The sequence below is a fragment of the Lithobates pipiens genome, unplaced genomic scaffold (assembly GCF_037356315.1).
Source record: "Lithobates pipiens isolate NorthernLeopardFrog02 unplaced genomic scaffold, aLitPip1_a1.2 Scaffold_30, whole genome shotgun sequence".
In the NCBI taxonomy this organism is placed as follows: Eukaryota; Metazoa; Chordata; class Amphibia; order Anura; family Ranidae; genus Lithobates; species Lithobates pipiens.
In genome coordinates, this window is record NW_027507791.1 from 38,431,911 (window position 1) to 38,445,380 (window position 13,470).

The 13,470-nt window shown below is 44.8% G+C and overlaps 1 long non-coding RNA gene across 1 annotated transcript; it reads left to right on the plus strand.

Moving 5' to 3' along the window:
• Positions 1 to 547: 547 nt before the first annotated feature.
• LOC143942685 (uncharacterized) lies at positions 548 to 5,095 on the plus strand. The gene is made up of 2 exons (XR_013264817.1): positions 548 to 824; positions 4,750 to 5,095. It is a non-coding gene; the product is annotated as an uncharacterized LOC143942685 (long non-coding RNA).
• Positions 5,096 to 13,470: the final 8,375 nt, after the last annotated feature.

The following is a 13,470-nucleotide window of genomic DNA, read 5'->3' on the forward strand; positions in this document are numbered from 1 at the left end:
TTGCTCATTCTTAATGTTCGTTTTAGAAGTTGCATATTGCCATTGACCTGCAGATGCTTGTAAATCCTTCTATATCATTGTTGGAAAAACAAAAAACATAATTTGGTTCGCTTTGGTTCTGATATCAGCAGAAAACACTGAAACTCTCAGATATGCCAATACCCAATGTGTGATGAGCCGTGATGTGAAAGTTGGCATTGGTCTAACCTGTCCAGGTGCAGATCTGATAGATATGGACACATTTTTTATTTTGCCCTAAAAACATGATAAATTCACATGAATTCTAGAAATTCTTGCTTAGAGGAACTTAGAGGAACCGGTGTAGTGATGTGTAGTGAATATGTGTGCCAAGACGTCCATTCAGCTCTGGAGGTGGCCATTGTCTGACCTTACTAGGTTCTCTATTACTATGTAATACTATAGTGGATACAACAGGTCCACTTAACCAAAGACATAAATATATATGATATAAATTGTTTTATGTCCCTGCAATAATTAATATACTCCCATCATTTGTCATTTCTATCAATTTTCTCTTGCAGAACTCTTCTCTCCTCCAGAAATAAAAGTGACCCCGTCCAGGGTAATAGAAGGAGATGAGATGACGGTGAGATGTGACACCAGACTGGATCCGCTCAGAGGCGGCACAAAGCTGCACTTTGCCTTCTACAGAGATGGATGGACTGTGCGGGGATACAATGTATCTGATACATACAGAGTGCCGTCATCCCAGCTGGAGGATTCTGGGAATTATACCTGTGAAGTGAGAACGGTGTCTGATAATGTGTGGAAGATGAGTGATGGGTTCTATATCCAGATGCATGGTGAGCATATGAAATTAGGCCATCCTTAGTTACGTGTGTGTCACGGACGCACTGGTCATAGTGCAGTCGAAGCTCCAAGTCGCAGACAAATGTGCAGGTGCGGCCCTGCGGGTGCCCTTGCAATCTTGCAATGCACAGGCGTGCACATATGGGAATGTGCAAGCGTGCGTTCATTTTCAAATGATACTGGAGCCAAGCGGCCTATATAAGTTCAGCAGCTGTACTAGTTGGTTGCTGTCTGATCTGCAGCTTTTACCCGTGTTCCTGTATCTGCTCGAGTGCTAACTTTTGTGATTGAGCCGGAATGACCTGACCTCGCTTGAACATGACCTGCCCTGACCTTGGCTTGCCTCTGGACTCCGCTTACCTCCTGCTCATCTGCCCGATCTTGTGTTGCTGTCCTCTGCCTGTATTCCGACCATTCTCTGCTTACGTCTATGCCTATATCTGACCGTCTGTTTCTGACCTGGCTTGTCTGACCTTCCATCCAGTCATTCACCTGTCCTGCTCTGCATACTGCCTGGTTGCCGCTGGCTCTCCACCTGCCATGTGCTGCCAGTCTTCCTGCACCTGCAATCAGCCTCTGTCTGTGAGGACGGTGAATAACACAATGGGGAAGATGAGTGATGGGTTCTATATCCAAATACACGGTGAGCATGTAAACCAAAATGAATGCCTTTGGATCAATTATACATTATCCTTATGTACACTTTTCATTTCATTCCAGTGTCAGTACAGGGAATGAGGCTCGGGTTCACAGTCACCATTGATTTGTAGAAAATCTCAGGGACTTGCAAAGTTTGTGAATCACAAACTTTTGGCCAAAAATTTTGCAGGTTTACCCCCAAAAATAAGGGAAAGCAAAAGCCAATTATTTGAAAAAACGGATTACCCAGTCCCATTCTAAAAAAGGGATGGTCACAATAACAGCCACATTGCATATCTTTTTTGCCATTGGTACATATCAGTGCCCCATGGCAGTGCCCAGATTCCCATGTCTTTTGTTTGGCAATAGCTTGCAAATTATCCCTTAAAATGTCCAGAATAACAAGATTTGCCCCCTCCCTAGACTTCAAAAGCGTTTACTGAAAAGTTTGTGAACTTTAAGCAAGATTTGTAAACTGGAAGAAAAAAATGTCTGTTTCTATTGTTCCCCATTATTTGTATCAACCTCAAAAAGACCCTTTACATGTCCCACTTTTCTGAAGGATAGACCCATGATTATATTAAAAATTTACACTGAGTTTTATTACAAAGCGTAGAATCATATATAAAAGCAACACAGGCAATGTAGACCATATCTAGTATCAATTAGAAATATCTTTGCTGGATTATCCCAAGAGGTCAAGGCGTTTCACATCTATTAGCTTCCTACAGACCTTCAAATCTTGGTGGCAAATAAATGTGGCCAGAACTGAAAACAAAACATATGAAATAAAAATATTTCTACTAACATAACAATCTTCTCAACATCATAAATTACTGTCTGTGCCACTTACACAACACTTTCGGAAAACAACAACGTAGATGGTGCTAGCTCGGTGGACATCAGCATTTATATGGTCAACATGACGTCCTTAATAAAGATGGTGCAAGAACTTAACAATAGTGGATATCTGAGTATGCTGTAAAGAGAGATATAGAGGATGTATAAAAACAAAAATATATATAGGTGTCCCAGGAAGAAACCAAAACCCAACCTAGCTTCACTTACTTCAGTAGGGTTTTGGTTTCTTCCTGGCCCACATGACATTTAAAGAGGAAGTAAACCCTTCCAAACAACTTGGACCTATAGGTAAGCCTAGATTAAGGCTTACCTGTAGGTCCAAGCAATATCTCCTAAACCTATATGGTTTAGGAGATATTTGCCCGAAAATGGGCACCGCTGTCTACGGCGCATGCGCCGTAGACAGCGGCACGCATGCGCACTAAATGCGGCAAATCCAAGAATGGATTTGCCAAATTTGTTGACTCCCGTGCGCATGCGCGGGAGTGACGTCATCGCGGCTTCGCCGTATGACAGCTGCGAGGCGCGACTCCCGTGCGCATGCGCGGGAGTGACGTCATCGCGGTTGCGCCGCTGTGATTCGTCGGAGCTGCGAGACGCCACAAGCAACATGGATGCGGCAGACTACAGGGGACAGCGGCGACTTCGCTGGCTCCTGTGTCAGGTAAGTGACACATAATGAGCTACTATGCGATGCATAGTAGTCCATTATGCTTTACCTTTGCAGGGAAAAAAAGAGGAAGTAAACCCATCAGGGTTTACTTCCTCTTTAAGGCTTCCTTCTTCCTTTTCTTCTTGTCCTTCAGTCAGATGGACCTACAGCAGCCAAACAAGACCCTGATGTTCGGGCTTTGAATCGTACATAGTTACATAGTAGTTGAGGTTGAAAAAAGACACAAGTCCATCAAGTCCAACCTATCTTCTCTAACCATCAACTATATTCAACCACTGATCCCTTCTTCTAAGTCAGGGAATCAGCAGCAGGGATGGCCAAATCTGTGTAGCTGCACTAGAAAACTAGAGACCAGACTATATATGATTTAAGAAAGTTTATTAGCATTGAAATAAAAGACATCCAAACACCAGCAAACAGGAAAAAAACTAAAATATGAAAATATACAAGTGAACCGTCAACTAAGGCCGCGTACACACGGGCGGACTGTTCGTCCAACTTTGTCCGCTGAACAGTGTTTCAGCGGACAGTCCGCTCGTGTGTGGGCTTCAGCGGACAGTTTCAGCGGACAGTCTGACGCACAACGTTTTTCGGAATTTCCGTAAGACTGTCCGCTGAAACTTGGTTTGAGCGGACAGTCCGCTCGTGTGTAGGCTTGTTCGGCAAACTAAGTCTCGCGCATGCTCAGAAAGAATTTACACGGCGAAGGTTGCATTGCAGTGTATCGGACGCCGAATTTCTCGTCCCGTCGTACGTGCCGTTCACGTCATCGCGCAAGTTTTCAGCGGACTGTTCGTTCGTCGTGTGTGGTCAAGTCCGTTCATGCTAATTTTGAACGGACTGTTTGTCAAACTGTTTGACGAACCTAGTTGGGCGGACAGTCCGCCCGTGTGTACGCGGCCTAAGTGGCAAAAAATTCTAACAAGAAAGCCTAAGTAACAGAAATTCTAACTAGAAAACCAACTATATCCAATATGTACAAAATGAGAAACACAGATAAAAAAGGTAAGACCAGAGATGCAAGGAAGAGGGGAACCAAGACTGGGATCAGGGATTAGGGAAGCAGGTACAAGGTAGCAAGGTAGAGGATACAGAGCAAAAGCAAGATTAAGGGCAGGGTCAGGAAAAAATAGGAAGGAGTATCTGGCTAGCAAAGCAAAACACTGAAGTGAGAGGTACTGATAGAGGAGGGACTAAATACCTTCCCAGCAGCCAGCATCAGGTGGAGACTGATCACTGGGATCTGCTGGCTGCTGGGAGACACCTGCTGGTGAACACTGGAACTAGAACCTTCCGCTCTGGCAGTCGCAATGCCACCAGCAGGTGATCCGGGTTCTGACAGTAACATTTTAAGCGCTAAAAAAAAAAATATGTATACCTCCATAATGTGAAGACACTGGGGAGAAAAGTTATAGAAAAAGCTCTTCTAAGTGAAAACATAAAGTTAAATACGCAGTTGAAATAAATATTTTTAATGGTTTGCCTGCCAATGGATTTGTAATTTTGGTCAGCCAGTCTGGTGACTTGCGTACCTCTGGAGCAGGTGACGCACTTTTCTCCCAGTTAAGTGACCTCTCCTCTTATTAATGGAATATATTAGAATATACTGTATTATTGGAGCATGAAACAATATTATTTCTTGTGGCCAATGAGACGGAAGCTTATCTAGGCCCTTCATATACACTTTTTGTAATATTTCACAATTGTAAAAATCAAATAACTTCCATCACTGGTTCTCTCCTCAGATTACACGGTGCAGAATATAATACGACTGGTGATCTCTGGATTTCTATTGTCTGCTGCCGTATGTTTCATCTACTTCCACAACAAGTGGTAGAGAAAAAGAACATCTAGGAATCTGAGGACCTCATTGAAATCTAAGTGACATCCAAGTGAATAAGGAAATAGTCTTGGTTGAATTTCAAGGAACCTCAACATTTTTACAATTAAATTAATATTCTCCAAAAAAATTGGTATTAACTACTTGATCTCCGGATGGTTTTACCCCCATCGTGATCGGGGCATTTTTTGATATTCAGAACTGTGCTACTTTAACTGGCTATTGTAAGGACATTAAACACTGTGCCCACATTTTATTTTTATAACTGTTTTTATACAAATAGAGCTTTCTTATGGTGGTATTTGATCACCACTGGATTTTTTATTTTCTGCTATAAAACATATCCAATCAAGAAATTCAAAAATCCATATTTTTTTATGAATTTAGGCAAAAATTTATTCTGCTACATGTCTTTGGTCCAAAAAAATTCCAATAAGTGTATATTATTTGGTTTCTGTGAAAGTTATAGTATCTGGTCAGCGACTTGTGAGTGGCTCTGTGATAGTGTGGTGGGCAATCTGACACTGGCTGGGGGGGGGGGGGGGTACGCTAACTGACACTGACATCAATAGTGACACTAATACAGTGGTCAGTGCTAATAATTACTATGAGACACTTAAAAAGGAACAAGAAGGCCTGACCGGAACTCTGGTGTAGCTGCAGTGGAGGATGGAATTCACTGGGCTTAAGTTGGACTTGAGAAAGCGCATGCGCGTGAAATGTGTTGTCATAGCAACATGGAGTCATGGCTTCTGGCTCACATCAAGAGCCGCAGATGGAGATACAGAATGTGGCGTCCCTGTGCGTGGGATAGGGTCGCGGTGCCCAAGAATGATGTCATAACAGGCCAGCCAAATGCCGACCAAAGCTGAGAAGCAGTTGCACACCATGGAGAGCAGGTGGAACACAAATAATGGTGAGGGGTTTTACTATGACAAGCCTAGAGGCGATTCAGTTCGCATTGTGCGATATACAAGTATTTCATTCATTCATTCATATGACAACGTGTTTCGCACTCATGTGCTTTCTCAAGTCCAACTTCAACCCAGTGAATTCAATCCTCCACTGCAGTTACACTGGGGGCCTGGTCAGTTTGTTCCCATTTCCACCGGCTGAGGATGTCTACCATCTCCGCTCAGCATGCAGCAGATGTAAGCACTACCAATATGTGTAATGGCAATAACTCAGGGGCTTGCTGATATACTCAATGACCCTTCTGCCTACAGTTACTGATATTGATACTGACAACGTGTTTCGCACTCATGCGCTTTCTCAAGTCCATCTTCAACCCAGTGAATTCAATCCTCCACTGCAGCTACACTGGGGGCCTGGTCAGTTTGTTCCCATTTCCACCGGCTGAGGATGTCTTTCTACCATCTCCGCTCAGCATGCAGCAGATGTAAGCACTAACACTATGTGTAATGGCAATATCTCAGGGGCTTGCTGATATACTCAATGACCCTTCTGCCTACAGTTACTGATATTGATACTGTCAGTCTAAGGTGAATTAAGGTCAATCTGTAGATTGCATCATTTAATTCATTTTTTTCTTGTTATGGCATTCAATAAATTTTTGGTGTTCCTCCAAAATTGTTAGTGCTAATACTATACACTGTCACTGTTCTAATGACACTGGCTGGGAAGTGGTTAACATCTAGGGGTGATCAAAGGGGTTCAATGTGTGCCTAACAATGTGTAATGTGTGCGTTACTGTATGCGCTGCTTTTACTAAGCTGTTTTTTTTTTCCTTGCTTTGCTGGGAATAAAAAATTGAAAACGTCAGAGTTCGGAGCTCTGTGTTGTTTACAGCACAGGGCTCCCTTCCCTGAATGATGGAGCCGATCAGCAAGTTCCCGCCAATCAATCATTGGCCGGCACCTGCTGATTGGCTTGTGCTGTAACAAATCACAGCAGTGCCAGGGTGGCAGGCCTGTGGCGTGCCCCCTTACCCGGAAGCGCTGGTCACATATCAGGTAAGTGATCCAGAACAGAACGGTCACTCTGCAGCAGTATATCTACGTGGGGGGGAGGGGGGTGGCCCCGGAAATGGTTAATCTAAAAAAGAAAAATGAAACTACTGAGCTTATACTCCGAATATAGTACGTTGTGGAGAAAGCAGATGTGGTCACTGAGGTCACACATTGAGGAGAGTCTACAAGGAAGGAAATAAAGTGTTTTTTTTTAAAAAGAACTAAGATAAGATCCAAAACACAAATATAGTAAAATATTAGGTGGCACATACACTGTAGATATAACCAAAACACTGTATACAATATAAAAACTATTTTTTTTATTTATACATCAATAAAAGAATGGTGCAAAATCCACAATAAGAATAAAGTATAACTGTGTTGAAGGTTCACATAAATATATACACTCACCGGCAACGTTATTAGGTCCACCTTGCTAGTAGCGGGTTGGAGCGGGTTGGACCTCCTTTTGCCTTCATTCTTGGTGGCATAGATACCACAAGGTGCTGGAAATGTTCCTCAGAGATTTTGGTCCATAGTGACATGATGGCATGACGCCGTTGCTGCAGATTTGTCGGCTGCCCATCCATGAGGCCAATCTCCCCTTCCACCACATCCCAAAGGTCCTCTATTGAATGGAGATCTGGTGAGTGTGGAGGCCATTGGAGGACAGGGACCCCATTGTCCAGTGGTGAGATGATTGGAGCTTTGTGACATGGTGCATTATCCTGCTGGAAGGAGCCATCAGAAGATGGGGACACCATGATGCCAATCTTCCACCACATCCCAATAATGCTCTATTGGATGGAGATCTGGTGAGTGTGGAGGCCAATGGAGGACAGGGACCTCATTGTCCAGTGGTGAGATAATTGGAGCTTTGTGATATGGGGCATTATCCTGCTGGAAGGAGCCATCAGAAGATGGGGACACTGTAGTAGTAAAGGTATGGACATGGTCAGCAACAATACTCAGGTAGGCCGTGGTGTTTAATCGATGCTCAATTGGTACTAAGGGGCCCAAAATGTGTCAAGAAAATATCCCCCCCACACCATTACACCCCCACCACCAGCCTGGACCGGTGATACATGGCAGGATAGATCCATCATTCATGTTGGTTATGTACAATTCTGACCCCACCATCTGAATGCCGCAGACTCAACAGACCAGGCAACATTTTTCCAATCTTCTATTGTCGAATTTTGGTGAGCCTGTGCGAATTGTAGCCTCAGTTTCCTGTTCTTAGCTGACAGAACTGGCACCCGATGTGGTCTTCTATTGCTGTAGCCCATCTGCTTCAAGGTTCGATGTGTTGCGTGTTCAGAGATGGTATTCTGCATACCTTGGATGTAACGAGTGGTTATTTGAGTTATTATTGCCTTTCTATCATCTGGAACCAGTCTGCCTATTCTCCTCTGACCTCTGACATCAACAAGGCATTTTCCTCCACACGGCTGCCGCTCACTGGATATTTTCTTTTTCAGACCACTCTCTGTAAACCCAAGAGATGGTTGTGCGTGAAAAGCCCAGTAGATCATCCGTTTTTTTAACCACCATGCCACTGTCGGGGAATCCCTGTGATACGCCTGGCGTATAGATATGCGAATGCGCAGGATAGCTCCCAAAGAACGGCTAACAGACGTGCGCATGCACGTGGTAATTCACGATCGCGGATGCCATGTGCACACGCTTAGGCACAATCCCACCTTGGCACCAGACAGGCTATTTAAAGGGAAATCATTCTCATATCCTTTGCTGACTAATCTTCAGCTGTATCCTGATTGATCCTGGATGTTCTTGCCATTGCTGACCTCACATGTTCTTGACCTGACCTTCTGCCTTGCTGTTTGCCCTTGGCCCGCAATAAGCGTATATAGATTGCTTTGCACAAAAGTTATAGCGTCTACAAAAAAAGGGATAGATTTATGGCATTTTTATTATTATTTATTTTGTTTTTACTAGTAATGGCGGAGATCTGCGATTTTTATCAGGACAGCAACATTGCGGCAGATACATTGGATACCTTTGACACTATTTTGGGACTGATGACGTTTATACAGCGATTGGTGCTTTAAATAGCCACTGATTACTGTATAAATGTCACTGGCAGGGAAGGGGTTAACAGTAGGGGTCGATCAAGGGGTTAACTGTGTTCCCTTTGTGTGTTCTAACTGTAGGGGGGATGGGACTTACTAGGGAAGAAGACTGATCAGTGTTCCTATATACTAGGAACACATGGTCTGTCTTCTCTCCCCTGACAGGACGTGTATGTGTGTGTTTACACACACACATCTGCGGTAGTGCACAGTCAGGGGGGATCGCGAGTGCGCCAACGGACATCGTGGCCGCCGGCAATGCACACAGGTTCCTCAGTGATGCGGTGTGCATGCGCTCCCCAATCCCCTTAAATTGGCCACCGTACAGCCACAGCGATTCGCACAGGGGAGCCATTCTCCCACCGGCGGTCTGGGAGCAGTCGGACTGGCCGCTCTGTATGCAGCTTCTGACAGACTGCGCAAGGAGCCCCATACCTCCCGAACCATAGGTCCTAGGAACCCCAACCAGTCGTGGGGTAGGTCTTCAGTAACCTACCCCTCAAATTTGGGATCACCACGAATCTCGAAACTCGTTTTTTTTTTGGGCAAATGGGCCTATCTTAAGGTAAGGGGCCTGGAGCTGCAGCTCCAATAGCCCCAATGTTATCCGGCCCCGATTCCAGCTGACTTAATCATTTTGTTTTCAAAGATTACTGTGGGCTTCATTGTATTGATTTTATTCACATGTACTCTTAAAGAAGATCATTTGAAACGGGTCGAGTGTACATGTTGATTACAGTGGATCTATATACTGCATTTATGTGAACTGGTAGAAAGCGGTAGAAAAGAGGAAGAACTTCTATTAAACTGATGACCTCAATAAAACTCTGAGAAAACATATTTTCGACGTAAAAATTTAAAAGGAACTATCATCTAGAAGCCAGACATCAGAAGAAAAAAAAAAGAAGAAAAATTGAACCAATTACAGTGCCTTGCAAAAGTATTCACCCCCCCCCCCCCCCCTTGGCTTTTTACCTCATTTGTTACATTACAGCCTTTAGTTCAATGTTTTTTTTTTATCTGAATTATATGTGATGGATCAGAACACAATAGTCTAAGCTGGTGAAGTAAAATTATAAAAATATACACATAAAATTATTTTTCATAAATAAAAAACTGATAGTTGGCATGTGCGTATGTATTCACCCCCTTTGTTACGAAGCCCATAAAAAGCTCTGGTGCAACCAATTACCTTCAGAAGTCACATAATTAGTGAAATGATGTCCACCTGTGTGCAATCTAAGTGTCACGTGATCTGTCGTTACATAGACACATCTTTCTGAAATGCCCCAGAGGCGGCAACACCTAAGCAAGAGGCACCACTAACCAAACACTGCCATGAAGACCAAGGAACTCTCCAAACAAGTAAGGGACAATGTTGTTGAGAAGTACAAGTCAGGCTTAGGTTATAAAAAAAAATCCAAATCTTTGATGATCCCTAGGAGTACCATCAAGTCATCATCACCAAATGGAAAGAACATGGCACAACAGCAAACCTACCAAGAGACGGCCGCACACCAAAACTCATGGACTGTGCAAGGAGGGCATTAATCAGAGAGGCGGCACAGAGACCTAAGGTAACCCTGGAGAAGCTGCAGAGTTCCACAGCAGAGACTGGAGTATCTGTACATAGGAGGACAATAAGCCGTACGCTCCATAGAGTTGGGCTTTATGGCAGAGTGGGCAGAAGAAAACCATTACTTTCAGCAAAAAACAAAATGACGCGTTTTGAGTTTGCGAAAATGCATGTGGGAGACTCCCAAAATGTATGGAGGAAGGTGCTCTGGTCTGATGTATGGAGGAAGGTGCTCTGCTCTGATGTATGGAGGAAGGTGATCTGGTATGATGTACGGAGGAAGGTGCTCTGCTCTGATGTAGGAGGAAGGTGATCTGGTCTGATGTATGGAGGAAGGTGATCTGCTCTGATGTATGGAGGAAGGTGATCTGGTCTGATGTATGGAGGAAGGTGATCTGGTCTGATGTATGGAGGAAGGTGATCTGGTCTGATGTATGGAGGAAGGTGATCTGGTCTGATGTATGGATGGAGGTGATCTGGTCTGATGTATGCAGGAAGGTGATCTGGTCTGATGTATGGAGGAAGGTGATCTGGTCTGATGTATGGAGGAAGGTGCTCTGGTCTGATGTATGGAGGAAAGTGATCTGGTCTGATGTATGGAGGATGGTGATCTGGTCTGATGTATGGAGGAATGTGATCTGGTCTGATGTATGGAGGAAGGTGCTCTGGTCTGATGTATGGAGGAAGGTGATCTGGTCTGATGTACGGAGGAAGGTGATCTGGTCTGATGTATGGAGGAAGGTGATCTGGTCTGATGTATGGAGGAAGGTGATCTGGTCTGATGTATGGAAGAAGGTGATATGGTCTGATGTATGGAGGAAGGTGATCTGGTCTGATGTATGGAGGAAGGTGCTCTGGTCTGATGTATGGAGGAAGGTGCTCTGGTCTGATGTATGGAGGAAGGTGATCTGCTCTGATGTATGGAGGAAGGTGCTCTGGTCTGATGTATGGAGGAAGTTGCTCTGGTCTGATGTATGGAGGAAGGTGATCTGCTCTGATGTATGGAGGAAGGTGATCTGGTCTGATGTATGGAGGAAGGGGATCTGGTCTGATGTATGGAGGAAGGTGATCTGGTCTGATGTATGGAAGAAGGTGATCTGGTCTGATGTATGGAGGAAGGGGATCTGGTCTGATGTATGGAGGAAGGTGATCTGGTCTGATGTACGGAGGAAGGTGATCTGGTCTGATGTACGGAGGAAGGTGATCTGGTCTGATGTATGGAGGAAGGTGATCTGGTCTGATGTATGGAGGAAGGTGATCTGGTCTGATGTACGGAGGAAGGTGATCTGGTCTGATGTATGGAGGAAGGTGATCTGGTCTGATGTATGGAGGAAGGTGATCTGGTCTGATGTATGGAGGAAGGTGATCTGGTCTGATGTATGGAGGAAGGTGCTCTGCTCTGATGTATGAAGGAAGGTGATCTGGTCTGATGTATGGAGGAAGATGCTCTGCTCTGATGTATGGAGGAAGGTGACCTGGTCTGATGTATAGAGGAAGGTGATCTACTCTGATGTATGGAGGAAGGTGATCTGGTCTGATGTACGGAGGAAGGTGATCTGGTCTGATGTATGGAGGATGTGATCTGGTCTGATGTATGGAGGAAGGTGATCTGGTCTGATGTATGGAGGAAGGTGATCTGGTCTGATGTATGGAGGAAGGGGATCTGGTCTGATGTATGGAGGAAGGTGATCTGGTCTGATGTATGGAAGAAGGTGATCTGGTCTGATGTATGGAGGAAGGTGCTCTGGTCTGATGTATGGAGGAAGGTGATCTGGTCTGATGTATGGAGGAAGGTGATCTGGTCTGATGTACGGAGGAAGGTGATCTGGTCTGATGTACGGAGGAAGGTGATCTGGTCTGATGTATGGAGGAAGGTGATCTGGTCTGATGTATGGAGGAAGGTGATCTGGTCTGATGTACGGAGGAAGGTGATCTGGTCTGATGTATGGAGGAAGGTGATCTGGTCTGATGTATGGAGGAAGGTGATCTGGTCTGATGTATGGAGGAAGGTGATCTGGTCTGATGTATGGAGGAAGGTGCTCTGCTCTGATGTATGGAGGAAGGTGATCTGGTCTGATGTATGGAGGAAGATGCTCTGCTCTGATGTATGGAGGAAGGTGACCTGGTCTGATGTATGGAGGAAGGTGATCTACTCTGATGTATGGAGGAAGGTGATCTGGTCTGATGTATGGAGGAAGGTGATCTGGTCTGATGTATGGAGGAAGGTGATCTGGTCTGATGTATGGAGGAAGGTGATCTGGTCTGATGTATGGAGGAAGGTGATCTGGTCTGATGTATGGAGGAAGGTGATCTGGTCTGATGTATGGAGGAAGGTGATCTGGTCTGATGTATGGAGGAAGGTGATCTGGTCTGATGTATGGAGGAAGGTGATCTGGTCTGATGTATGGAGGAAGATGCTCTGCTCTGATGTATGGAGGAAGGTGACCTGGTCTGATGTATGGAGGAAGATGCTCTGCTCTGATGTATGGAGGAAGGTGATCTGGTCTGATGTATGGAGGAAGGTGATCTGGTCTGATGTACGGAGGAAGGTGATCTGGTCTGATGTACGGAGGAAGGTGATCTGGTCTGATGTACGGAGGAAGGTGATCTGGTCTGATGTATGGAGGAAGGTGATCTGGTCTGATGTATGGAGGAAGGTGATCTGGTCTGATGTATGGAGGAAGGTGATCTGGTCTGATGTATGGAGGAAGGTGCTCTGCTCTGATGTATGGAGGAAGGTGATCTACTCTGATGTATGGAGGAAGGTGATCTGGTCTGATGTATGGAGGAAGGTGATCTGGTCTGATGTTTGGAGGAAGGTGATCTGGTCTGATGTTTGGAGGAAGGTGATCTGGTCTGATGTATGGAGGAAGGTGATCTGCTCTGATGTATGGAGGAAGGTGCTCTTGTCTGATGAGACTAAAATTGAACTTTTGGCCATCAAAGAAAACGCTATGTCTGGCGCCAACCCAACACATAACATCACC